Raw genomic sequence first — 27,902 nt, forward strand, 5'->3', positions numbered from 1 at the left:
TTTGTTACTCAAAGATGAACTACATACCCTGCTGAAACCTTAGAGCCATCAGTTCCCATTGGGCTTCGGTGCACATGTTTAGGTTGGTGCTACAGTTTGTGAGCCTGAAAACAAGTGGTGCCTCAGGGCGCCACATTCTTACTACAGAAAGAGTGCCTATTCCTGCAGCCACTACTCATCAGAGCAGTCCTCTTGACACAGTCAGTTCCAAACTGAGTACCAGGATTGTCTGCATGAAAAATCGTGACTTTGGCTGGAATGAGAGCGTAATTTCACATTCCATCAGCGAGAACCTGCTTTTGCTGTGATTGATTTTGGTGTCAAGAAGCTTCATTGAGTTCAGTAGTGAGCATGTATCTGTGCCTGGGATACAAACAGTGAAGAAGCCTTGTAACATGCCTGGGCAAATTGCTGCCACAAAAGAATATGAGAGAAAGAGAGAACCAAATCACTCTGAGAAAGCTCCTGTAAATGTGAAACAGGAAAAGATTTTAGGTCATGTACGCCAATTCTAGGCTCATTATGAGAAGGAAATCTGTCCAAACTGTTATTGATCTTATGTTAGCTGACCTGGAATGAAAAGCAGACTAAATAAAATCTCTTTGGACTATTAAAAGCCACAATATATCAGAGCTTAATGAATAGCAAATCATTGCAAACATTAAAAAAACCCCAAAACAAACCAACACTTTTCTGTAAACTCTTTTGACCAGGAGCTACATCATGGAAGATTTCTCACCCTCACATGCCTATATGCCACAGTTATTAATGGCTTGTCATTTTGTGCAGGACAGTATGTACTGAAATGCATTACTCTGCCATTCTTCCATTTTGGGGATGCTGAAGTGAATATTCTTTTGGGTCACCAGTAACGTAAGTTTAGTTTGCTTAGCCTGGCCCCAAGGGGAGTCTACATTCCCATTTTACTTTTCCATCATTCTAAAAGATGATAAGACAGTAACTAGCAGTTACGTAACACCCTTCATGTCCTAGTACTTTATGAACAAAAGACCAATTATCTTCTATAGACAAACATGGTAAAGAAAAGGCTGTGGAAGGGAAGACCGAAACTTTCAAAGGGGGAGAGGGCTAAGAGAGGCACAAAAATGAGTGGGTTTGGCTGGACTGGGGCAGATGTCCAAAATGTGAGATCTCGGGGAAGGGAGGAGAGAGATTCACCCTGTGGTCTCCTTTCTGGTCTCTTGCATGGCTCTTGGTGGCTTTGAAGGCAAGGGCTCTATACCAGCATCTGTGCACTGTGACCCATCTGGTGGGGTCACTGAACACAGGGGGACAGTTAATGCAGCTTTGAGCAGCACGAACAAATCCCACTTTCGTGTAATTTGGACTCTGTAAGGAGAAAATGGCACTTCTGCTGGCTGTTCCCTGGCGCCTTGTGCTGCAAACACTGCTGTTGTGGTGGTGGTGGCGGCGGTGGTGATGGGGGATCTTGATGCACAGCACACCGGGCGCTGCTCTGCAGTAGCTTCCCTCCTCCACGCGCTTCTGTGCACCTCTCGTTGGGGCACAAAGCAAACACGAGTGCACTTTTCAGTCTCACGGAAGGTGTGCGTGCACACAAAAAGCCTCGCTCTCTGAAACGTATCAGGGAAAGCTAGTTCTGAGGTAAAACAGGGAGACTATTTAGCAGCATGCAGCGATGGCGCTTAGCCGTAGTGAGGAATGTGGCTACCTCGCTGAGATTTGTTCGGGTCATTTGGCAAAATGTCCTGACCGGTAGTGAAATCTGACAAGGGCCTGAAGGCAGGTTGCCGCAACGATTAGGGAATAATGAAAGGAAGGCCTTAAACCTAATCAAGACTTTGGCCTTAATACTTGGGCAGTGAGGGGATCGGTATGTTGTATGACAGTCAGCGTGTTGGAGAGACCTCCCTAATAATGAGGAACATGCCATTTACTGTATTTGTAGCTGTTGTAATGCTTGGGGTTTGGGTTTTGTTCTTTTTTTTTTTTTTTTTTTTTTCTTGCTTGCTGTATGCATTAACTGCTTCCCAGTTCTCCCTGTCAGCTTGATAAATTTCTGTTGCTCTTGCCTTAATTTGGGACCTAAGGGTGCTGATTCTCTTCAGCAAACTTGGGTCATGCTGTCAGTCGTCAGTGTGTCAACTCATAATAGGACTAAACACACAGAAATTCTCCAGTAACTACCTGTGAGTCCATTGGCCAGAACATACCCCATATTTATGTGGTGAAACATTGTGAAGAATCTGGGTATTGTATCATTAAAATCATGTGAAATAAGAAGCTTTATTTTAACCGGAGCAGGAAAAAAATAAAGTTCATAATGATATGACTAAAGAATTAATTGGAAATAGAAGTTGCAAAGAGAAATACCAACTTGTTTCAAGAAAAAGAACAGCATTCATACACAATTAGTGTAGATATATTGCAGTGCTTTCTCACTCCTGTAATCTAGTCACGTAGTGTCCTTATTTGGTATTTTTTGATTTCCAGGTATCTATACTGTATTTTTACCAGGGCTGAAAAAGACAAAACCAGAGACAGACCCAGAGCTGTTGTGAACCAGGTGTCTTGAAGATGGCTTGTTTAGCTGGAAGCATTTTTTTTAAATTTTCTCAATAACACCGATTGATGCAATAAAAGTTAATTCCTCTCATCATAAGTACTGCAAGTAAGCATGTTAGCACAGCTTGGTTGAAATCACCTAAGCATCGAAGCCGGTAACTACAGCTCCGGATTCTCACCGCAGTATCAGCACTGACTAACTTTGTTTTGTTCCCCACTGTTATAAATTCATGGGACTTGATTCTGTGCTTGCGTGCCACTTTCCTCTGAATTTACAGCTCAGATGCCCTGTGTACGGTAATCACATATTTTTGCCAGTGTGATGAATCTGACTCAGCGAAGAGTTTGCCATTCTGCACTCTAAAATCTCACTCCAGGGCACAATGAACAGGTAGTCCAATTTAGGACTAGCTTTTTGTCACCAGCTTTGAGGCTTTAAGAAGTTTGTGCTAGGGACAGATACCTGAATTTTATTCTCATTGATGCCTGGGTGAATGGAAAACAGAGCTGTTAAAATCCGGCGGCTCTGACTAAAATCTTGTTTCCGTTGTTCTGAAAGAGATGCGACATCCTTTGTTTTCAGTAGATTTCTCTTTATTTGACTTGGTGTGACCTGAAAACGAGGTTACCCTTTCCAATGGGACAATGTTACTTTGAATTTTCAGCAAATTGACCCGATTTCCAGAAATGACCAAGAAGTAATTACCAAAGTAACGTGCAGACTCTCTTCTGCATTAGTAATTCACTCATGTTCACTGTCATCAGGATAATGTTTCCAAAAGAAATCAGTGGAGGATGTAACACTTGTCTGGCATGCAGAAGATGAAAAAGAATGATATATCCCATTTCTGTGTTTCAGCTACAGTGTGCCATGGAGACTGTCATTTGCCATCTTGTGGGAAACAGCTTTTAAGCAGCCAGGGACAACTGCATTTTTAAAAAAACATTCTGTGTTTTTTTTCTCCTCTGTAGTTTATGTCACCCATTGCAGTCCTTCTCTGTATTAATTCCCCTCTTGGGCCAGTGGTAATTCCACCCTTCTGTAGTTCTCTGACAAAGCTAGTTTGGAGATAAATGTTGAAACACACAGTCTCTTCCGTCAGATCATGTCTCCCACCCAGGCCAGGCAGCGGTGGCTTCCATGTGGTTTGTTTCCTGTAGGAGAGGGGTGCAATGAAACCTTGCAGCTCTTCTCGTGAGAACACAGTTTATAAATGGAATTTAGATTTAAATTTGTAATAATTAATTAAATTTGTAATAAATGCTCATATTCAGGGTTGCAGTTTGTATGAAGATACTGGAGGAATAGGTACAATTTAAATATACTAGATTGGCAGCACAGCTGACTAAAGGTCTGAGGTGTGTACAGGGAGCAGAGGTTGGCAATGTTAAAAGTCCTTCCTTTCTACAGTTGCACTTCAGTGGTGCTGTCCTAGCATTTAGTAATTCCCCCTGAAAATCTCACAAATCCATACCAGGCTTTTTGTTGCTCCCTCCAGAGTTAGTAGGGATTAGTTAGATTCTACCATACTTAATTTTCTCAAGCAAGTTCAACAAATTTAAAGCCTCTTCCACCTCCTCTTCCTCTCCCTCCTTCCTGCTTAATTGTAAGTAGAAATGCATGTAATTGGGGGGGGCGAGTGGGGGCAACTGAAAATTATTTTAATTATTTAAGCAGTGTAGCTGTATAATTTTTTTCTGTCTTGTTTAAAATGATTTGAAAATCTGAGGGGGTGTAATTGAGGGAAAAATTTAATGTGAATTTCCAGAGCAAACTTTATGAGTTCCTTCATTCAGAAAATAGAAAAAACTATAATTTTCAAGGCAGTGCTGCATAAGAGGCTTATTTAAAGAAAGGTGAATGTGAAAACACACATTGTCATTATTATTATTTTATTATTATGAAATTTATTATTTGAATGTTTGAATTAGGAAATACAATATTTAATGTGCTGAGAAATTCTGGCCATGCAAGAGAGCGATGCAAAGAAACAGTTGGTCTGGAGGTTGACAAAGGCTGTTCTGGGAAGGAATACCCTGTAGCTAAAGCTTAGCCACTGTGCTTTGAAGGAGACACCGGTTCCTTGAGCCAAATAGGAAAAGGGAAGAGCAGGAGTCTATAGCTGAGATATCAGGGCATTTGCATAAGAAAGGGATGGTGTCTCCCGGAGTTGGTTCTGGATTTTATCTACTAGTCAAAATACCTACACAGTATCTCTCAGGATCATGTTTTTAAAGTCTGCTCAGTGCTTTGGAAGAAAAGGATACAGGTACCTGTCTCTAGGAGAGTGTGCTGAAGTGTGGATCCAAAGCAGACATTGGCATCTTCCTGCAGGCCTGGTAATAAGTCCCAATAAATGGCAGAATTTTGATCAGATTCCCATAGCCCACTTGTCTCACAGGATATCACTAAATGGTCTGTTCCATGGGTTAAGATGATAACTTATAGTGGTTCTGATGCCAGTGTGTTGAATATTTAGAGATGCCCCAAAGCTCCTTGTGGGCAAAAGCTCTGTAGCCAAGGCATTTCCACCTGGATTTCTCTGGAGTTGAGAACAGCCCTGATTCTTCAGTGGCCCTATCTATGTGACTCATGAAGCATAGAGGAGCACTGACAGATATGCATAGCTTCCTCACATATAGTGGTTGCAACAGATAAACTATTGCAATAATGATAAATATGGGGAAAAAAAAAAGTTACTTATTATTAGAAGCTAATTAATTTTCAAACTTGGTCTGAGAGTTTTGCCCTGGTAGCAGAATTCACTTAACTGCGTAACAGAGTGTTCACAAGCTTGTTCTAGTTTTAGAGGATTTACTTTTTCTCTTCAAATTTTATCTGTCTTCTTGACATCTGAGTTGAAACCATCTTAAGCAGGTGCTGGAAGAATACCAGGGGATGTAAGAAGGGTCTCAGTGGTGCATACTGATAACAGAGCAGAAGCTGAGGAGCATTGGATTTTGGAGCATGAGAGAGAAATCTCTCTGGAAGAGAGGTGCATTTCAAAATGGAATTTGCACTGCTTCTTCCTAGTGGAAAATGGGGTAGGTTCTGTTCTCAATAAGGAAGCTGTATATATTCCACTAAGGAGGAGATACGAATTCTCATAGACATCCTGACTGCATCTATATTAGAAAACGAAATGTGCCCAGGACCATTCTCTGGCACTGAGGCCAGTTGGCATGCAACAGCCTGTGTTCATACTGTTGGACTCTCCCTCTGAAACAAGGTGGCTGGAGGCAGACTGCCTAATGTGCTCAGTTCCTGGCTTGTGCTAATTCCCAGATTGTTCCTAGGAAGCATTTGGGAGAGTGCTCTTTAGTATAGACTTACAAGTGTGACCAAGAGCCTTTGACAGTATAGCTGATTGTGATTAATTGCCTGAGAACGTTCCTTCAAACTGTTTAACTGACAAGTGTAGATAATTTCACGCTTAGGGCTGAGAAATATGCCCTGCTTTGATGCTACATGGCATCTTGCCCCTAGGCAATTTCTTGGAGTATCTTAAAAGCTTAACACATTCCCCATATTGGTACTTTCTTACCTTAAACAATAATCAATCTCTATTCCAATGAGTAGAATAGCACGATTATTTCTGCAGAAATCTGTTCTCATCGAATTCTGCTTCCAGCTGAGCACATGTAGATGCAACTATACTAAAAGTCACCACACAAAACTCCAACTTTTCTAAGTGCAAATGGAGAAGCACAGGTGAATGTGACAGCGAGAGCAGGATACTGTTGCTTTGGGTTTTGACTGATTTTCCTGTTTGCACATCCCTGGACCAGACTAGGCCTTGTGTTTCAGTCACTGCATCTTGTAATTCTGCTTAAGAACTGTGACACAGTTGAGGCCCTGATGGCCAAGCGCATCCCTTGTTCTTGCTATCTGTCAGGCTGCGCTGGAAAATAACTGGAAATTTAAAAACAAAACAAAACAAAACAAAACAAACAACAAAGGAAAAAAGGAAGTGGGTGCAGAGACACTCCTAACTGCATGCTAAGAAATTCAGGCAGGATGAGACCTGCAGAGATCTCACTGAGGCCAGCCTCCTTCCCGCAGGGATGGTCAGCCTCACCTAAATGATCTTCTGCAGATGCTTGCCTGACCCGTACCTGACGTGGACAAGGCCCTTCTGTGCTGGTCCATGGTGTTTACACTGGGGGGTTCTGTTTACTTCGCTTTGCAGATATGCTAAAGAATAATTTGTTCTTAAACTAATTGCGGCCTTAAAGGGGAGTAACTAAAGGTCAAAACAAATATGTACTCTCTAAGCATTGTTATCTTCTAAAGGAGTTTGACTTCTCCAAATCCATTGAGATAGCCTTAGAAGAATGTGCGTGCAAGTAAGGGCTGGTCTGAAAGCATCACGAAGCTTCTCTTACAAAGCATTGAGATTTTGGATAGCAAAACTATTACAAGCATGTGTAATTATTACTGCTTCTAGTGCTGTAGAAACTTTGGACTACCCGGCACGGATAGGAGGTGGACCACCACTAGAATTCCTCTGTAACTTCATGGTGAATCTATAAGCCAGCAGTTGGTCTGCTGTGGTCCTCAGGGACAAGAACATTACTGAAGTTCAGTCAGACGAAGAAGGAGGAGTGCATGTCTAGAATTAAACTTCCACTTGAAATCTTTTCTGACACTGTAATTCCTGGATCTTGGCAGCTCTAAATGCAATAATTTAAGATTTTAATGCTGCCAACCTCCTCAACGAGTGGGTGAGAAGCAAGTCCCTCTGAAGGGACCATTAAGGACAGGTGAACCCATCGATGGGCTTTCATTTTTTAGTTTTTGTATACACAAGCACGCAGTCCTTCTCTTAATGACTCAGTTTTCTCCTTTGTCTCACTAGTCTGACAGAGGTTGACATCATTCAGTAGGAGTGGCAGGACAGGACTTCAGAGTAGTGAGGGCCACTTTGATGATGGCAAGTGATCTGGATGATAGAACTTGCTGGCTGAGGAATTTCTGCTCTGCCAGTGGTTTCCTCCAGCAGATGAGAGGACAGATGGCTTAGCGTAGGGTTCATGTCTTAGATGACTACAGCAAAGACCACCAGAACACGGGGTCTGGAACTCTGAGGTCCACCACTTGGAAAGTCTAATTAAACTTTTTACATCAGGGCATCAGTCTTTAAGCTCTGTTTCAACAATGAGAAAGATTAAAAACTCTGTTTGTCATATTTATATATTAGACAATATTTGGAGACAGGATGCATACTTAAAATGGACATGTAAAAACCATGTAGATTTGCAAGAAAACAAAAGTATAATTCAAGAGCCAAACACAACTTGGAGGTAAGTGAACAAAATCATAATTGGAGCTAGTAAGGGGAGGGAGCCTTTCTATTCATTTTCCCTAGAGAGAAGAGTTGTAAAGTCATTATTGCAGCATTCACGGACAATGAAATATATATTGAAAATATATCAGAACCCCATACTTCTCTCTGTTCACTCATGGTTCAGTTATGGATGGATCAGTCCTACTGAAGTCAACTTCTGTTCCATTCTAGGGATCCTACTCAGATAGATTCAAGGGCTACAGTTATATCCTTTGTTTTTCTTGACTCTTGACAGACCAGATTAAATAGACATCTCTCTTACAGTGATAGCATGCTGACGGCATTTGCTGTGGGCAGAAGAGAGCGTGGAAACAATACTGCTTATTGCCTGAACTCAGTTTGCAGTATGGCAGCACAGCATATTTTGTTCATCTACACAAGTTTCTCAGGCAAAGCAGGTGATGCTGGGAAGGTGTGTGAAGGGTCCAGATTTGGAAGAGAAAATAATCAGAGATGGATGACTGGAACAAAATGCTCAAGCCAAAATGCTTCCTCCCTGGGGAAGCTCTTACACAGTCAGAGGTAGTATTTAGATGTCTGGTTTTAATTCCAGCACTGCAAAGAAAGCATGGCTCTTAAAGCCTTGACTAGGACTTTTTTTTTGCCTGCTGTTGGGTAACGAACCCAAACATTCAGAAATCAGGCCTACATCAGAATCTCACACACCATCCACTTCTCATCCCTGAAACCCATACTATTCCCTTTGTCTGATTTTCTAATTGAATTGTCATGGGTGTAAAATCACACTGTAAAACTTCCTCCTGTTACTTGCATAAAGCTCAGAGTCAGGAGCCAATGTAACATACTTTGAATTTGTTTTCCTTTTTAGAAGGGGATTGCATTTTGGACATTTTTTTTTTTTTTTTCCTGGGCTAATGTACATCTGATGTCAGGCTTCCCAGATGAGAATGGTTAGACTGGCGTTGACATTTTTAGAAATATGTGCGAATGGAAAAATATCCTGGGAGCGCTGCCAGCAGCTGATTCTGTAAAGTTTTAGTTTCTGTTGAATAGGAAACATGAGCCAGGTACCTTTACTGAAAAGAAGCCTTACTCATGAAGTGTCTCTACTCAGGTGTGCTGTGCATGCCTTCTCAATTTAAGGAAAGGCCAGGAGTGAATTCCTGCAGCTGGTGACTCATTCAGGTGATACTCAATTCCCCTTTCTGACCAGATGCTAAACAGCCAATTAGCATCTTTCCCAAAAGGAGGAACAACTACAGCAAAAGATCCTGGCAAAAAAAAAAAAAAAAAAAGGATTTTCCAAGGTTTAACTGCAAGGATAACAAATAAAGTGGTTCAGACAAATCTCCTGCCTGATCCATGGCTGTTCCTTCCAGTTTGGTGCTGACGTGACTGGGACGGAACAGCGTAGGGCTGAGCTGATCCTGCAGTGAATCAAGCCTGCAGCTTTCCATTTCACAGCGAGATGGTAGAATTTGGAAGATGAGTGCAGCTGATTAATGGTGCTATGAACGTCAATAACTTTTATGGACTTTGCAGTATGCTCATTTTAACTGCCTCATCAGAGCAAATGACTTGTTAACAGACAGCAGGCTTTCACACAGTGCAGGTCAAATGCTGCTGTCCCTGGGAGAGCAACAGACCACCCTGAGGGAACAGGGGGCTGTACAAGGGTTAAACCAGTGCAGGACGTGCTCTAAGGGTGCACTATCAGTGCTCGCTGAGAACAGATTGGCTGTGTCTACATCCAGGGCTACAGCCGACTCCCGCTGAGTTGCTGGCTCTGTTGAGTTTGGATCTCAGCGTGAGCCTGGAGCCAGGAGCTGGTGCTTTTCACTGGGGCAAAACAGTGCTCAGTGAGCGGCAGGGCCTTGCAGCCATGGTGTTTACACTGGGGGGTTATGTTTACTTCCCTTTGCAGATATGCTAAAGGATAATTTGTTCTTAAACTAATTGCGGCCTTAAAGGGGAGTAACTAAAGGTCAAAACAAATATGTGCTCTCTAAGCTTTGTTATCTTCTAAATGGGTTTGACTTCTCCAAATCCATTGAGATAGCCTTAGAAGAATGTGCGTGCAAGTAAGGGCTGGTCTGAAAGCATCACGAAGCTTCTCTTACAAAGCATTGAGATTTTGGATAGCAAAACTATTACAAGCATGTGTAATTATTACTGCTTCTAGTGCTGTAGAAACTTTGGACTACCCAGCACGGATAGGAGGTGGACCACCACTAGAATTCCTCTCTAACTTCATGGTGAATCTATAAGCCAGCAGTTGGTCTGCTGTGGTCCTCAGGGACAAGAACATTACTGAAGTTCAGTCAGACTAAGAAGGAGGAGTGCATGTCTAGAATTAAACTTCCACTTGAAATCTTTTCTGACACTGTAATTCCTGGACTGCCAGCATCTTGCCTCTGCGAGCAGCAGAACCTGCTGGGATGCCCCACGGCTCGGTGCTCAGCAGGAGCAGCGGTTCTCCTTGTGTTTCGGTGGACACACTGCCTGCAGCCCTACCTCCCCTCTCCCCTGATGAACGACAGGATGCTTGTCCGCAGCGCGGGCTCGTACGCCGTTGTTCTCCCAGTGCTCCCTCTCGTTTGTAGAGTCAGCAGTCTCATTCATCATCATCACCTCTCTTCGGTTTACCCTGTGCTCACGTGTTGACAAGGTTGAGTGGATGCGGTTGTGCCTGGTGGGGCAGGCACCAGCCTGCGTGCCGTGGAATTCTGGCCGTGGGCCGGCTGGCTCCTGTTGTGGATGGCTCCTCACACAGGGGCGCTGTGGTGGCCTTCGCAGGGAGCTTAGATCCAGCTATTTTCACGCATCGCTTGCTGGTGGGATTGCTCTGTAGCTTCTGCATGGAGCACCACAGAAACGGATTATATCAGCTTTACAGAAAACAGCGTGTTGGACTGAACTGGAATCACTCTGATTCATTCTGGAGAAGGGTTTGGTGGTTTCCAAGGGGAACTACGTTTTTGTAGTTATTCTTTTGTTCATCAGTAACTTTTGAGCTTGTTGGCTATCTTCAACCAAATTTGGCAAAAGGACACCAGACTTGAAGAAAATAATTTTATTTTTTTTTTTAAACTTATTTAAAGGTAGCTGACTGCATGGGGGAAACAAAGACCTAAATCTCTTAGGGAAAAGCAGTGGCATTAGTGCTCCTAAATTGTTGCTCTATCAAAACAGGAAAGACCTGGTGAATGAAATACACTGTCAACCCAGATATGTTCACAGACTTCTTCTCTGAAGTGTAGCAAATACTGATTAGATGGGATTTATAGAATTAACAGCAAGAAGCAGAGCTGTGCTTATAAATAAGGCAAATAGTGACTTGCATATTGAGACAGTTGCTTCCTTCCTTCTAGCAGTACTTTCAGAACATTTTTCAGACTCCTAACTTGTTTTAAAGTGTGTTGTAATTGGGCAGGGATGGCAGGGCAGGGAAAGAAAGCCCTCTTGGTTTCAGTGAGTTTGAGGTCAGATTCATCACGGTCCATTTCATGCCATCCTGGTGTTTTACAAGTTGAGAAAACAAAACCTTGAAATTAAAGCTCGAGTCTCTTCCTGCTGCACTGCAGTGGTGAACTTGGAGGGGTAGGAGGAACAGAGGAAAAAGTTTACAAAAGTCTGGATCTTTACTATTGGACTTTAAATAGTCTGGGTTTAAGTAGATTGGCTTGCACACCCCTTTGCAGCCTTGCACAGTGGCAGTACTAGCTGCAACTCCTTTAATTCCTGGAGCTAAGTAATAGTTCATCCTGTCTGCTTTTCTGAGCATAAGGCACTCTGCAAAGAGTTGGTTGATACTTCCCTACTCACTAATCAACTATCCATACATATTATGCCTGCTGGTGGCATTTGCTATAGGACTTTCTGGCCTATTTGAGAATGGACAGGAATAAAAGCCAAGTATATTACTGTGCTGTGTTTAAGACTGGACCTGAAAAGTGTAACTGGATTTTAAACAACTTTACCAAGATCACACGGTGCTGTGATGCAGAAGAGAGGTCGCATTTCCTGATGGGGAGGCTAGTACCTTAATTTTAAGGACCATGTGGTCACACTTTTTGCCCACATGTTTTACAGTCATAAACTAAAATGGAACTATAAGGTACATCTAGCCAAAATAGCTGTCAATTTACTGTTCTCTAGCAGGATGGCTGTTACATGGACTTTTCTGTGTTATCTGCAAACATGTTTACCGCTCTAATTGCTAGACTACCCTTCTGGTCTAGCCAGTACAATCTGTTTTCTTTATATTCTTATACTGTGTTCAGCAGTATATCCAATTCTGTGGATGAGTCCCTTCCAACGATGCCATAAGAAATGTGGCTAATAGCCCTTGTGTAGTAGTTCTCAGCCTCTCCTTGTGAAAGCTGTGAAGCAGCTGGCGTTTTTACAAAGAAAATATAGATACATATGTATTAGCAATATGTGATTTCTGAGAAGAAAGTACATCTTGGAGTTTGTTCTTTATCCTTCAAACTTTGGCCCTATCCCAAAGGAAGTATTATTCCCTGGTCCCTTATGGTAGGAGGTTTTGCTGTGCTTGAGGAAGAAATTCATTCTCTACCTACTTGGAGCTCTTAGCTGATTTTTTTTAACACTTTGGGCCAAAGTTCTCTTTCCTCAGGGCTCAATTCTAGGGCCAGTTCTGTTCAATATATTTATCAGTGATCTGGATTCAGGAGTTAAATTCACCATTAGCAAGTTTGCTGATGATACCAAACTGGGAGGTGCTGTTGACTCTCTTGACGGTCAAGAGGCCTTGCAGAGGGATCTGGATAGATTGAAACGCTAGGTTATGATTAATGGGATGAAATTTAACAAGTCGAAATGCTGGATTCTGCACCTGGGATGAAGTAACGTTGGGAGAGGAGTGGCTGGAGAGCAGCCCTGCAGAGAGGGATCTGGGGGTGCTGGGCAGCAGCAGGCTCAGTGGGGGTCAAGAGGGCAAACCCCATCCCGGGGTGCATCAAACACAGCATGGCCAGCCCAGCAAAAGAGGTGACAATCCCACTGTATTCAACACTGGTGCAGCCCCACCTTGAGTGCTGGGTGCAGTTCTGGGCCCTGCAATTTAGGAAGGACGTGAAGGGCCTTGAATGCATCCAGAGGAGGGCAACGGAGCTGGTGGAAGGGCTGCAAGGTGTCTCCTGTGAGGAGTGGCCAAGGGCTTTGGACTTGTCTAGTTTGGAGAGAAGGAGGCTGGGGGGCGACCGCATTGCTCTCTGCAGCTCCCTGAGGAGGGGATGTGGAGAGGGGGGTGCTGAGCTCTTCTCCCTGGGACCCAGTGCCAGGACACGTGGGAATGGCTCAAAGCTGCACCAGGGGAGGTTCAGACTGGACATGAGGCAGCATGTCTTTACTGAGAGGGTGGTCAGACACTGGAACAGGCTTCCTGGAGAGGTGGTCCATGCCCCGAGCCTGTCAGTGTTTAAGGGACTTTTGGACAATGACCTTAATAACATGCTTTAAATTTCGCTCAGCCCTGAAGTGGTCAGGCAATTGGACTAGACGATCATTGTAGGTTCTTTCCAACTGAAAATATTCTATTTTCTATTCTATTTTCTGAAATTATGGATCACCTTGGAGGCAGGGCAGTTAAACTTGATTGATTCACATACAGACAGATATGTGTAGGGATTAGAAGGCAATTGATCTGCTGCCATTGTTAAGAAAGACGTCAGCATTCTGTCATCAGTATAGTGATAGATTTCTTGTGAAATGTATTCAAAAACACTGTGAGATGCTCACTAGATTGAACACTAGCACTATTTCTAAGTTTATACCATATGAAAGATACATTATCTCTAACAATCCAAAGTCCCATATGTGAAATCTGATTTTATATTAATTTTATGAAGCTATGAAGTTCCACTCATGATTGTTGAATACTCAACCTATCCTATTCTGTCAAAAAGCATCCTTATTTTGAATGGTAAGAAAGGCTGTAGAAGGGCTGCAGAAGAGGGGCAGAGGTCCAAACATCCTGTTCTTGTAGATAGTGAGGATTTCCAGGTTCTAGAAGAATCTTCAGTAAAAGTCTCGTGCGTGATTTGGTTTCCCGTTATATTCTTTTACCACTGCAAAATAAATGTAACTGCCTGCTGTAAAACAAATAGAACGTAATCTGCCATTTTCTCTTGACCATTTTGAAATAGACTGCTAGAGTAGCCAAAGAATGGCATGCAGGCAGTTTGCAAAATCATTTTGCATGAAGGGATTTCAAAAAGCTTCCCCAAAAGCTACCTACAAGTTATTAACTCACATTTGGAGACCATCTGCCTAGTGGCTTTTCAAAATAATGCCATAAGCACACAGGCTAAAAGCAAAGAATATCTAACAAAAGCATATTTTCCAGAAAAAAAAAGGCAAATCCCCAAGTAGTTGAGCCTTACCTTTTGTTATACCCATAGGTGATAAATCATAAGGTATCTGGGAACAGAAGTGTATCTGGGGCATTGACACAATATATGTATGTTCTGAGAACCATCTTGTGGTTTCTGTTGCAGAATTTTGACCTATTTTGGTGCATCTACATTTGTTTAGGGAAAATTCAGTGTATGTAACAGGGCATTACTATGCCTCTTCAGACTTTACAGTTGGGAATTTACAACAATTTTTCTGCTGTAAAGAATGATCAGGCATTGGAGATAGGGTTTTTCTAAAGCTGTGAGGCTTCATTTACATGGGAACACTTGGGAAGTGTAATATGAGTGAAAAAAAAAAAGCTAGATCTGAAGTACGATGATTTAAAATGGAGCATAATCCTCTGTGAATAATCACATTTGGAAAAAGGTAAGTCTGACTCATGTGTAACTTAGTCCACTTCAGAATACTAAAACAAATTTAATCTTTATTATTTTAAAGGAGAATGACTATGCAGGGAGTAACCAGAATAAATATAGCTTTTCCCTAGATAGGAAATCCCCATTTTCGAAAGTCATATGAGAAGTCAGGAAAGACACTGAAAGTCGTTAGAAAATAGACATGCCATCTCTATAATATGCTGTACACAAAGATCACAACTCAACAAGGTGCTGAGCAGTATTTTTTTAGGTGCTGAATTCCTATTGTCATCTGTGGGTGTTGAAGGCAATTCCTCTCACCCATGATGAAGTACAGATGGTGTTGAGAATGACCCGTGCTGCTCAATATGCAGATATATCATATCTCTTATCAGATTTCATAGGTATTGAATGAAAAGAAACTTAATCCTATAAATTGAAAAAAAAAAAAACTTTACCATTCTTAGCTGCAAAACATATTGATGACTGGAACTTGGGCCAGAGAGATGCCTGCTCCACCCTTATATAATTAAAATTATGTTTGGACTCTGAAGGCCTGTTTCTCTGCTGTAGAATTGAATGGAAATTTTGCAACTGGCTCCAGCAGGTGTAGGATCCAGTAGTACTGCTGCTACTTTCAGTAAATTTTCCCACTGCTGGTAGGATGGAGTAGCAGTCAGTCTGAGCCTTGTTCTGAACTAGTGAAAAAAACTCACAGAGAGCGTGCTTTGTAAAAGGGTGGGGATGAGATAATTGTTACCGACTCTCAGGTCTGAGCCTAAATTATAACTCAGTCTGTTTCTGTGCTCTCGGGAAAGGCATCGCATGTCAGTACATAAGGCTGGATGTCACTGTCAGTAGGTAATTCTTAACCTGGAAAAAATGGAGCTGCAGAAAGTAAAAGGAATTTAAAGTAAATGGGACTTCTGGACTTCCCTTAAGAAAACTTAACTGAGGGGTTACGAGTAACAAAGTGATGTTTAAAGACCATGTGTAACATCACAGCATGCCATGCTGGTACTAAGTATTTGAAAAGATAGCTGGAATAGCAATCTATTCCATGTTTTTACTGTCTGTAGTTTATAACTCTGGATAATCTGGATATTCCTGTAAGTGTCCTGTCCCTTTGGAATCCAGTTAAGTTTTTGGCCTGTAAAATTGCCTGTGTCACCAAGTTCCATAGCTTAATTACATTTTGTGTATAACAGTAATTCCTTTTCCTGTACTTGGATTTCCTGTCTTATATATTAGTCACTGTCCCTGGATTTATATTTTTTTTTTCCAGAGAACAAAAAGTCCTAGTCTATCTGATTTACCAGGTTCTACATAGCATACATTTTGCCCAGAGTCTTCTTATTTGTATCCTTTATAAGGCAAATAATCCAGTTTTTCCAACAATTTTCAGTATGACAGTTTATCAAGGTCCTGGGTCATTGGCACGTTTCCTGTAAGCCACCTCATCTGTTTTGAGATCCAGCATCTAAAGCTGCACACAGGATCCCAAAGGGGGCTGATCCACTGATAAGTGTAAAGATGACGTGACATTTTCAGCTTCATTCTCTTTTTTACAGGCACCCTAGCATCTTTGTAGCTTTGACTGCAGCTTGCACAGTGATCACAAGCCTTCACTTTGCAGATAATGAAGGCCATGTCTACACTGGTGGTCTTTCTCCTTAACTGAAGTAGAGCACTAACCCGAAGTGGTGGCAGCCAGCTCTCCTGAACGTTCGCTGTGGCAAGTGTCAGGCGGGTTCAGATTTAAATGCTAATGTTGAACATTTGAGCTAGCTTCTTTTTAAACAGCTTGTATAGACATACCCAGAGGTGCTCAAGCCTTTTTTCAAAACATATGCAAATATTTAGATCTTTTTAATACATGTGAGGATTTTTTCTTTACAAATTATGCAACTGCAAGTTTCACTGGCCATTTTGGTGTGTATACATCTAGCTCACTCATCTTTCTCTGAAGGACCTCAAGATTCCTTTTTGTCCCAACTACTGTAAATAAATTGGGCATTTGCAGGTTCCTCTGTCTCACTTCTACCTTTCCAGAGGAAATATAAATACTCAGTGAAACAAGATCACCGGGGACCCTTGCCTGGTCTTCTCCCATGATTACACCAGGTGTGTCACTGACAGTGGACATTCAGCCTTCCCTGAAGCAAGTGCAGACATCACAGGAACAAATGACTAATGCATTCACTGGAAGACTGTCCTTTGAATATGAACTAGAAGGTTATGACCTGCTGGGATCTAGTTGTGTTGATCTCGTTTCTGTAGATTTTAGGAGGCCAAGTTAGGCTGCTGAGTGAGAGCAACAGTGAATAATTGAGGGCTCCATTGGGCACTGGCTGTGTCTGTTAGCCGTTCTGAGCGCAATAATTTTATTTCTGAGAAGTTCAAGTGTTGCAGTGAAAGTAAAACGGTGTGTCTTGGCTGGGGGCGTGCGGGACTCTCCTGAAACACGCTGTCATATTTTGCTCTTTCTCAGTTTGTGAATGGCCTGGTTCTTTGTACAACTACCAAAGCCGTTAGTGAGACTGCCTTATCAAGCTGTCCTGCTAGTTTTGACAGCCTCTGTCTAACACTTCCTACAGGCTTCAGCAACACCTGTTGAAGTTACACGTTGTCAGATTTAACACTGCCTTGCTAGCCTGAATTTGCCTTTGCAGATAGGCAAACTGGTGGCTGCAGGACAGGGAATCTGACCTGATACTACTTGATGTTAAAGAAGCTGATATTGTTTCAGCAAACCCTGTGTTTTTCTGATGTGAATGTGCTCCTGGTCTGCATTTCCAGTTCACAAAGTATGCCCTCACAGAGCCTGTGTAGAAGCAGTTGCAGAGGAAAAGCGATGCCTCAGAATGATTGCTCTCATATTGCCGAACTCTCATCAGGGCCAATCTAATTAAACTGCATGCATGGAAATGAAAGAGCTAATCTAACCCTTACCATGGCAGTCAAAGCGTGCAGTTTAGGTAGTTGCCAGTGTCTGTCTTAAAAACAATAGTCCCAGTCCCAATGCAGTTGAAGACACTTGGCGCGGTGCCACTGACTTCATGGGGGTCAGAACTGAGCTCAGTGTTCTATTTTAGACAGCAGAGTTGAAGGAGAGGATACCGATCTCTGTCAATAACTTAAAACTGAATCCAGTTGCCAGACCATCAGATAATTTCTTAGGAAAGTTGGTTAGGCTTTTCAATATCAACACTGGGTTTCAGCGGTATATTTGCTGAATTACTCTTCTGATAAAAACACTTAATAAGCAAGTCTGCTCTCCATCTGGTGCTGATCTTAAAATACAGTGATATTGGCAACTAATTCATTCATGGACAGAATAAGTATAAAAACTGCATAAATCAGTTAATACTGGTAAGACCAAAACTTATTTGTAGCTTCTTGAAAACACAAACTATGAACCTTTCCTCTTAGGACAAAAACTCTTCGTGAGATGGAGGAGTCTTCTGCACACTTCTGGTGCCGAAATATCGATAGTGATGTTTGGTCTTTGCAGACTCCTTTCTTGTTAATTCTTTTTCCAAATATAATACTATACTTGTCTTGAAACTGGTTACACTCATGTTAAGGGCAAAATTTCTGCACTTCAAGGATTCAGTTTTATCTTTAAGGCTTTCATCTTGCATCAGTAACTCTAAGTGCTTTCTAGTGATGCGCTGAGCAAGGAACTAACATCCTTCTTTGTTGTTTTAGTGCCAGATAAAAGTTATATCCAATGGTGGGCCTCCATTTGCCATGGGGATGCAGTTAAAGGGACTACAGTGTACGGGTGTTAGGCCATTTGAGCAGTGCTATCTAGAAATTATAGTGATTATATATATATTAGGATTTAGTTTACCTTCTAGGTCCCTATTCTGAATCACTAAAAGAAAATCATGCTAGTTCTACTTTTTTCTAGAATCTCTACTAAAAGTCTGGTTTAAAATGAGTATGGGAAATCCACTAGCAGATAAGGATGAAACATCCCAGGCATAGGATTAAAAAGGGGATGAGTTCAGAAGAGAAAAGTATATGCATTGCTTTATGGCTTAACAGTGACAGAAGACATTTTTTCAGGTAAGGATGTAAATATCAAAACTAAAAGGCTGTATTGACACACACCAACAGTCATAGTATCAGAGTTTCGCTGACCTTCTTATTGAATTACCTGGAAGGGCAAGGGGTCAACATCAAGGGTCTTGATGTCTCAGGCTATCAGAGATGAATGAAACCCCCTGAAGGCTTGAAGTAGTGAGAAAAAAAAATACAGACTGCTCTGTTTGATGGTCAGTTCACCAAAGTCCTTTATGATCCACATTAGAGTTCACTGCATAATGTATGCCCCATCCAGTAATTTCTGTTTTCCTTTCTCCATAAACTCCAACTGCCTGATTTTTCATATGAGGTGAAAGGGGGATAGCACACCTCATCAGCTTGTGAGACTCAGGTCTATAATCAACATTAGACACTCAGGTTCAAGTTCCTCATCAAAATGCTTCCAACTTGGGGTTTGAACTGGCCCTTTAAAATTCCAAGGGGATATCTGCTAAAGGGTTGGATTTCTACTGTTGCTCTCTTTTTAATTCCCACAAGCAATCCCATCCAGTGCGTAATGTATTAACGAATAGTGGAGGCCAGGCTTCATTTGGTCTCCTGACTGCTGCATCTGGGAGTGTGTCAAGACACAGAAATCCTCCCTTTTAATTTCTCCTTTGTGATCTTCTGCTATATGTTTGATATTGTTCACTGTTACCTTGTGAAGTCACATTGACTGAGACCATTCTTTGCATTGCTGTAGTCAGCAACATGTTTAGTCTGGTCCAGAAAAAAATTGTACAATTACCATCCAAGATATGTGGTCTTTCAGCCTATAGTGCCCCTGTGGCCCATCAGCCACAAGAAGCTATCACAAAGAGATGTTTCAAGACCAGCCTGCTCGAGCTTGTAGGAACTGCAAGCTATTGTCTGCTAGAGGTGGTAAAGAGCCCATCTCCCATGTGACTGAGAAAACCTTCCCCAGCAAACTCTGAATTGAAACAGGCATATTTTAATGAAAAATGTCTCTTCTGAGGACCTAACATCCTCCAAAGAAAACGGTTCACTGAGAAAGTCCCTCGCTTTACTCTACCCCATATACCAGTTGGCTACACATAAGCACAACGGACCCTGCATCTTCCTTTCCTTGTGTTTGGAGGAGACGAGTGGGAGGAAGTGCAAAGACCCGATACCAACCTCATTCGAATGGAGAGCTCCTCTTCACAAGTGGTTACTTGTCTGTTCTGAGCAATTGCTTTCCTGGCCTTTTGTGCCTCTCAGATGGTAAGACAAAGCTGAAAAGTAAGATATTGTAAGATTTCCACTTAATTCATACAGTCAGCTTAGAACAGCTGCAGACAAATACAGATTCAGGACAAGAGAGTGCAGCTCAGGACAAACACTACTCTAAAGGACTGCTGATATGAGTTTGACAAGCAAAAACTTGTTGTTTAAGTCAATAGTACCAAAGAGCCTGTCTATTGAACAGAAAGCTCACAGCTGCTCACAGCAGGACACTGCTGCTTTAACAAGATTTTCTCTGGCTGCTCCAATTCCCTTTAATTTTTTTTTTTTTTTTTTTAATCATCTTTCAAGCTACAGCAGCATTTGTTGTCCTGAGGTGCTGACTCTAGTGGAAGCTTTTAGTTTGAACTGTAGTTTGCACAGGCTTCATTTCAGGTCACTAATCACATCCTCCTCAGGCTCTCCTCAGGCTCTTGCATCGATTGTCCTCCAGCTGGAGGAATTGTCTGAGAGAAATGACATGACTGGTGTGTTGAGGTCACATTTCTTGATTGAGGGTGGAGTGAGGGAAGCTGCTGCCCTTTGGATTCAGGGAAGACCTGACATTTGAATGTGGCGTGGATGCGCAAGCTTGCAGCCTTCCTTCTCTGTCATGCCCATCTGCTGCCCCCCAGGCAGCCAGTTACATTGGGAATGGACAAGAAGAGAGAGCAGATGATGTGATGGGTGACTTGAGCTGGCAACTGGATGCTGAGCAGCAAAGTGTCTCTGCTGAATTAGGCTACTTCACCAACAAAAGACTCATTGACTGTTCTCTCAGCCACCACCAGAAATCCACATGAAGGACTTGAGTTGACAGGGTCAGAAGTTTGCCCCAAGGCAAATGTAGAGAACAAAACACTCATAGAACTAAAACATACTTTATGTTTTCCAGTATTACCTGTATAACCAGGTTTGACAGAATGGAAAAGTAGGAGGCCAGGGGGTCTAAAAGCATGAGATGAAGGGCTAGTTGAGATCCTTTGGCACATTTTTCTGTGAAAGCTGGAATAATGCAATGGAGCTTGGCTAACCTAACTCCAGGACCAAGCTGTCTCCTACCTACCATCTCAGTAAAAAGGCAGATTACTTTGTCTAGATACACAATAGGGTACTTGGAGAGCTCATTGCTCCAGTACCTACACGAGGGGAATCTTTTTTACTGAGTGGAATTCTCATCCCCAAGTTAGGATTTTATTTCCCTTTCCCCACATAAATCCCTTTTTTGACAAGATGTAAATATTCTGTGGACAAGGCTTCTTTGACTCTTTCCAGTGACATTCATTTTTTAAAGTGACAGGGCAAAAAAGTAGAAAGCGTGACCTTCTAGCTTGAGATTTACCAGTTATTTTCTGGTGAGAATATTTTTTTGAAATATGATACGGTGTCCCACTGCTGATTCAAATGGTTTTGAAGTACTGCCTCTAGCCTAGGGAGTATTTGCGTGTTCATATAAAGAGTGAACCCTCTGTGATCTTGGCTTCTGACTGGTTAGAAAACGTCCTCAGGAAGATGGAGATGAAAGTTCAGATACAGGCAGACAAAGGAGGGAATTGGGATTCTTAAGCAAGGGCTCTTAGCACTCAACTAGGAGGTAAGGAAAATTATGCTTACTCTACTCACCCTCATTTCTGGGAAGTGGTAGAACTTGGGTTCCTAACTAGCGAACACCGTATTACTTCTGGATTTAAACAGAGGCCAGAGCCTAGGCACTTGGGAAACTGAGTCCACTATGAGTGCAGGATTATACAGCAACAGACTGAACTGGAATTATGATGTTCTACATTTTGGATCACAGTAGCTATGCATGCAATTAGTAAGGATTTAAGCATCTAATTCCTCTTGTGACCCAGCCTTTTCATCCCACATCAAGGAACTGTGGTTTGGCCTCATGAAGCATAGATCCTTGATGGTCTGTCAAGTGTGGCATCGAAGACCGTATCCCTGAGGTGATAAAGTTAATGAAGAAATGTGTAAGGAAAAACTCTTTTACTGATGTTGAATTTCATTAACCTGTCTCACAAGAGCCCTTTATCGCCTCAAGACGTGTCCTGTAATTTTTCTAAAGGCCTGTGGAGTGTCAGCTTGCCATGTGACTATCTGTAACTTCGAACACTTTCGCCCCGTTACATCCAACAGCGTCGCCAAGGCTATAAAAAGAGGAAGAACTGCAACCCTCACAGACAGTGAGGACGGTTTGCTAAAGAGGCTGCAATAGTTGGACCAGTCATGTGATAAATCAGTAAGTGATGTCGTCTCTCTTTGTTTTTAAGAGTGACCTGGAGCTCATGCAGTAGCGCGATTCTCCAGATGGCTTTCAACGGCATCGTCTTCCGTAACACACCAGTGAGCCACGAGACTGAGACAGAAATTCCAGTGTGGGGAGGGTGTGAGTCATGAGATGGTGAGTGAAAGAAACAGCAGGATAAAAATAACAGAGCAGAATATGATGCAGAATATTAATCTCTTACCCTGTGTTATCCTAACTTGTATTACATATACTATTATGTTATGCTGTAGAGGCTCTACTGGTCAAAACAGATCTCTCTATGCTACTCTGAAAGATTATGGCTCACGATGCCACATTGCAGGGACTTCCCATACTTATGTCTTTAAATTGGCTGAAAATCCTTCATCAAGAAGTTCCTGCAATAGATAATACATAATCAAAGAGTATCAAAATGCTGCTTCTGCAACATTCATGTTTTTATGTTTTGTATGAAAATATCAAGTTCTGTTAACAACAATTGAATACGTTTATTTATTGAAAAATTAAAATTCTATCTCTTTAAAGTCCTTCTATTTTTCCAACCTTCCTTTTTTAATTCTTCTTCCTTCAGTAGGAGAAAATAAAGAAGAAAAGTATAAAAACACCGTGGAAAACTGACATAAAATTCAACTTTGATTCTAGCTAACACGAGTCAGTAGAAAAAAATAGAAAAAGTAGAATCAGTAAAATCAGAAGAAAAGCCAGGTATTTTATTTTGCAATGTGAATCCCTATTTTTCTACTCAAATCTGGCATTCTGTCCTAGCTGAGCTTCATTCTGAGATCACTCAGAACAAAACCAGGAACCCTTCTAGGGAGCTATTGTTTGCAGCTCAGCTAGTTTGAAGTATTTGAGTAAAGCATCTAACCCAGTCACTTTGACATCTTCTCTAATCACTGGAGGAAGGCAGTGATCTTCAGAGAGCTATTTGGAGCCTAGGAAGCCTATTACCATGTTATTTTTCAGTTCAGTCAGGAATCTGGGCATCATAAAGAGAGCAGGATCTTTTCCTTTAACTTCAAAAGGTGCCAGCGCTGGCACTGAGCCTTCGCTGCAGATTAACACGTAGACAGCTCTTTTGAAAGAAACTGTGTCTCTGTTATTTGGGATTGGGGAGAAAAGTTTATTTTATTTCACACAGATTCAGTTCAGAGTATTTCAAAGGGATTTTGCTTTGCTTTTTTTTTTGTCATGTAAGTCACCTTGGGGCTTTGTCAGGACTGTGGAAAACTTTGCCAAAACTGGGGGACGCACGAGCAGATGACGGCAACCTTCTCTGCCAGTCAGTGGGGTGGCTGTGCGGTCCACGTGCTGCAGCACTCGGGCTGTGAGTGAGCAGTCTTTGTAGGGCTTTCCCTCCTCGTTGCCCTTTCAGGGCTGCCTGATGAAGCGAAGCATTTGCACACACACTGAAAAAAAGGTGCTCTTTAATCGTGATCAGTTTAAGGTCATTTGATTTAAGGCAGGCATGTGTATAAAGTAGTATGCTTTACGTATGCCGGTCAGAATACTCCTTGCTCCCTTTCAGACCCAGTTGAAACCAATTTCTTTGATCCCACTAAGTTGAAACTACTTTGAAATATCCCTTTTTTCTTATTCTTTTTTTTTTTTCTATTTTGTCTTACAGAGGCTGTCTGGCAAGCTATTTGGGAATATCTTTCCTGTTTTTTAAATACTATTCTTAAGCAATCTTCTGCTATTTTTTACATTTATAATTCCATCTATTTAACTTATTCTTGTATATCAAGTCTTCTTATTTTCCAATACGTAAAGAAAAAAAACACTTATTTTTGAAGTTATACAAAAATGGAAGTCATTGTAATCATGATTTGATGTCCTTGGAACACATTTTATTTACTATTCAATATCCACTGTTTTTGTTAGGACATTGTTTGAACGTAACTTTAAGCCTAATAAAGTTTCAGGACCGATCTCCTGGGAGAGGATATTTATGGTCTGTATTTGCAGAGAGGGAGACTGGAAGTAGAAAAAGGCTTAAGTATTTAGGCCTCAGTTCAACTCCGAAGTCAGGCGAAATCTGTCCGTTGCAAATAGTCATTTGACCAGTTGAATTAGTTCAATATGCAAACGCCCAGCTTGACGGGAGAATTGAATTCAAGTGTGCTCATTGCAAGCAGAAATGTTGGCCTCAGATTGCATGCATTACTTCAGGGGAACTGACCTATTTTTCTGAAGGGAAAAAAAATCTACCTTAAAAATCTAATTTGCAAGAGCTGTAAGAGTGGAAACAATACTGTTTTTCTCTAGGATATTTGGTTATGCGAACAAATTGATGAAGAAGATATTTCCAGCAGGAAAACCACTGACGGTGCTTGGTGTCACTCAATTAATATTAATGCCCTTGAAAGGAAAGTGAAATAATGATGGATCTTTCACTTGGTCCTAAGCCATAATTCTGTACACAGTGTGAAGCCTAATGATTTGCTCTTGATACTTACTATAGATTTTTGCATTGCAGAGGTCTGATTGCTTTCCTCCTGCAGATACTGACCATTAGGAAGACACTGCTGCGGAGACTGAAACCAAACCCATTTATTCCTTGTTCTCAAGTCATCTTGGGTTAAAAGTTGCTGAACATTTTTCTCCTGGATAAATAACTGCGATGTCCCCATCAAGCATATGTTCTCAGTGAGTTGGATTTCTTCATTCAAACTGTTGAAACGCTGTTCTGCTGGGAGGTTTCTCTCATAGAGGAATTGTTCAGCACCACAAGAGGAGTATGCAGGGGTCCCATAAAAGTTTAAATGTTTTGAACTCACTCCCAGGCACAAGAAGACTATTTGAGATTTTGTTTGGAAATAAATGAGTTCTTGTCATAGATTGGGCATCTTCTACCATGGTTCTTACCTATCAAAATTTCTCATCATTCTGGAAGCAGATTCAAGTATTTGTTCTTTTTCTTTTATTTGCATTCATCTATGTTTATTTATTTTATATTCTTGAGATGTGTTGCATCTCTGGAGTTTGTATTTCTACTTTTAGCATAAAAATTCTGTACATGTAAGTCTAGAATGCACCTGAAGATTAGTCTAATTTTTCATGTGACTTTAACTTGAACATTTTTCTGTTTATGTTTATATTGCTATTTCAAAAATGTGCATTACCTGTATTCTTTATGCCTTTTTCCCGTCTCTAAGTCAATAAAATTATGTCCCCATTCTGCAGAACCATATCACACGTGCATAACAGTGATAACAGTTTTTGAATAATAATGACTAATAAATGTAAATGGGTTAATCTACATCTATATTTATATCTATATCTAATCTATATCTATCTGTCACAGCCTGAAATTCTTCTGATGTAGGATTTGAGATGGTGAAAAAATTACCAGTGACCAGTAAGCTCCGCTAAGGTATAATTTTTCATAGGGATATTTGGACTTGAAAAGTAGATTTTTCTCCTCCCTAAAAGGTGTATGCTCTTTATTTCAATTCTCACCATGGCTGTATTTAGAACTGGTATTAGCCATGTGAGTCAATGGAGTGTTCCCCATTTCATCAGGCTGCACGTCTTTTATGTCACTACAGCTCAGAGATAAATAAATGACTGCAATATGTCCTTTGTCACAGAATATACAAGTTTCTAAGGAGTGCTAGCTTAACCTTTCAGAGCCCCCAGTTACTGTATGATTAAGAAGGAATATAGTGCAGAAGATCTGCCACTGGCCTGCAAAGGCTTGGGTTATGTTGAATGGCCTAGCATGAGTTTTCTTTGTGAGAGCAGGCATATTAGATGAGTTCCAAACATGGCTCTCATCGGAAGTTGATAAATACTAATTTGAGTACAGATGTTCACTGCCAGGAGAAACTTGAGGCCATTCTACAACAGTAGTTTTTTAGTGCTGTAATATTCCTTTGGGTCTTCAAAGTTTAGTGAAGTCAATGGGAAATTTTCTACCAGTTTCAATGTGTCTGGAACATATCCTTGCTGCAAGTAAGGCTCTATCAAATACAGTTATTTACAAAGCATTCCAAGAGGGAAAGACATTTCTCATTGTTTTCTGTCTAATGTTGTATGCCAAGTCTGTGTTCAGGATTTTAAGTCATATAAATTGAAAACTGCCTCATTTAAATAGAATGAAGTCTGAACAAATTCAATATGCTACTCTATAGGACATTTGCCACAGGGAAAGGGAAAGAGGACCTCCAATGACTTGTCTGAGGACTGTGAGAGACGACAGTGGTCATGATGACAGGTGACTAGTCTGACTCTACAGACTTAGGTACACCAAGACATATCTTCCTCACTGCACTGTTGATTGTAGTTACATTTTCTCCTGTACCCAAAAATGACAGCTTCTGACTCCTGTTACATCTTGGAGATATAGTATATACAGCTAGACATCTCCAATCAGTAACAAGATATATTAATATAAACAAACAGCTGGGACTGGCTTATATTTAGGGTTACTAGTTATAGGACATCTTTCTTCTAGGTGAACTACTGCTGCTGTTTTGCCAAAAGCACGTTCATTAATTTCTTTCTAACTTCTCCTTGTCATTATGAGAGGATAGAAAGCAAGTTTTGACCTCCCGGAGGAATTTGTTTGCTTTCACAAATTGCTTTTATTAGGTATGGCCAATGGCCTTTCTCTTTATTACCTTTCTTGCTCCATTCTTCTGATAAATGCTACCAGGACAGTCACAGCTTACAGTGTCCACTCTTAGCTGTTCTCAAATCCAAAGATAATACTTCTGTTTATAATTCGGTTGTTACTGTAACTTTTGCAGAATTCGGACAAATGCATGGAATTGCAACATATGCACAGTAAAAAAACCCAGGACTTTGTGTCTACTTCTTGTTATGGTAAAGCCAGCAGGGCACAGCTTGGATAGAAATCTTAAAAAAGGAACAGTTATCATAGGGTACAGCCCTTATCTCAGGAAGTCCCCTAAAATTGATTGACTGGGCCAGGAGGGTATGTGCTGATTCTAACATTTCTCCGAAAGTATCTGCCATAGGATGAGTAGATACTTGTTTTGCTCTAGTACAGAATTTTTTGTTCAAGGAAGAAACTGGTAAGGGGGTTCAAGCAAAGGATACTGACAACATGATAACAATTTGAAGGATTGCAGCTTAGCTATGTGGGCTGCTCTGCTAGGAGCTGTACATCTAGATGGATCAGTATTTCCATGGTAGACTTGAAAGCCTGTGATGTTGCCTGCCAGGATCAAGGCACATAGGTAGCTGAAATGGATTTACTCATTCTTTGAGAATTAAGAAGTTCTGAGGATGATTTCTACTTTGGGCTGGGATGAAAAGCTGAAACAGCAAATACGTTAATTGTTTAAAAAGCTTATATATCAGACTAGGCTAATCAAATCACTTTGATTCTATTTATCAGCTTTTAATTTACAATGAAAAAATCAATTTGGATGAAAATATCTTCAACCTGAAAAGGGGAGTTTGCTTAGAAATTGACTCTGTCCCTTACCAGCTCCTAGCCCTATGCTTGGTCTTTGTGCCTGTAATTTCAGGGAAAAAGTTCAAGGTAGGCAGGAAACACAACAGAAAAGTCTCCTAATAATAAGAAAGGTGATAGACTGAAATCCACAAAGGTGAACGTGGTGCAAAGACCTGGCTACGATAGGGTGTTTAATCATAGGATTTGGATCTATAGACTTGCGAGTGTGTTTGCAT

General features: G+C 41.3%; 1 long non-coding RNA gene across 2 annotated transcripts in view; it reads left to right on the forward strand.

Annotated features, from left to right (window-relative positions):
• LOC116962102 overlaps nt 1-25,500 on the forward strand; it is a 28,376-nt gene extending 2,876 nt beyond the window's left edge. The window contains exons 2-3 of one of the 2 annotated variants that reach the window (XR_004407365.2): nt 22,243-22,373; nt 24,718-25,500. This is a non-coding gene — a long non-coding RNA (uncharacterized LOC116962102). The remainder of the gene's footprint in view (nt 1-22,242; nt 22,374-24,717) is intronic. The other variant, XR_004407366.2, reaches the window with a different exon arrangement.
• Nucleotides 25,501-27,902: the final 2,402 nt, after the last annotated feature.

The sequence above is a fragment of the Tyto alba genome, unplaced genomic scaffold, assembly GCF_018691265.1.
Source record: "Tyto alba isolate M040663 unplaced genomic scaffold, T.alba_DEE_v4.0 Super-Scaffold_21, whole genome shotgun sequence".
In the NCBI taxonomy this organism is placed as follows: Eukaryota; Metazoa; Chordata; class Aves; order Strigiformes; family Tytonidae; genus Tyto; species Tyto alba.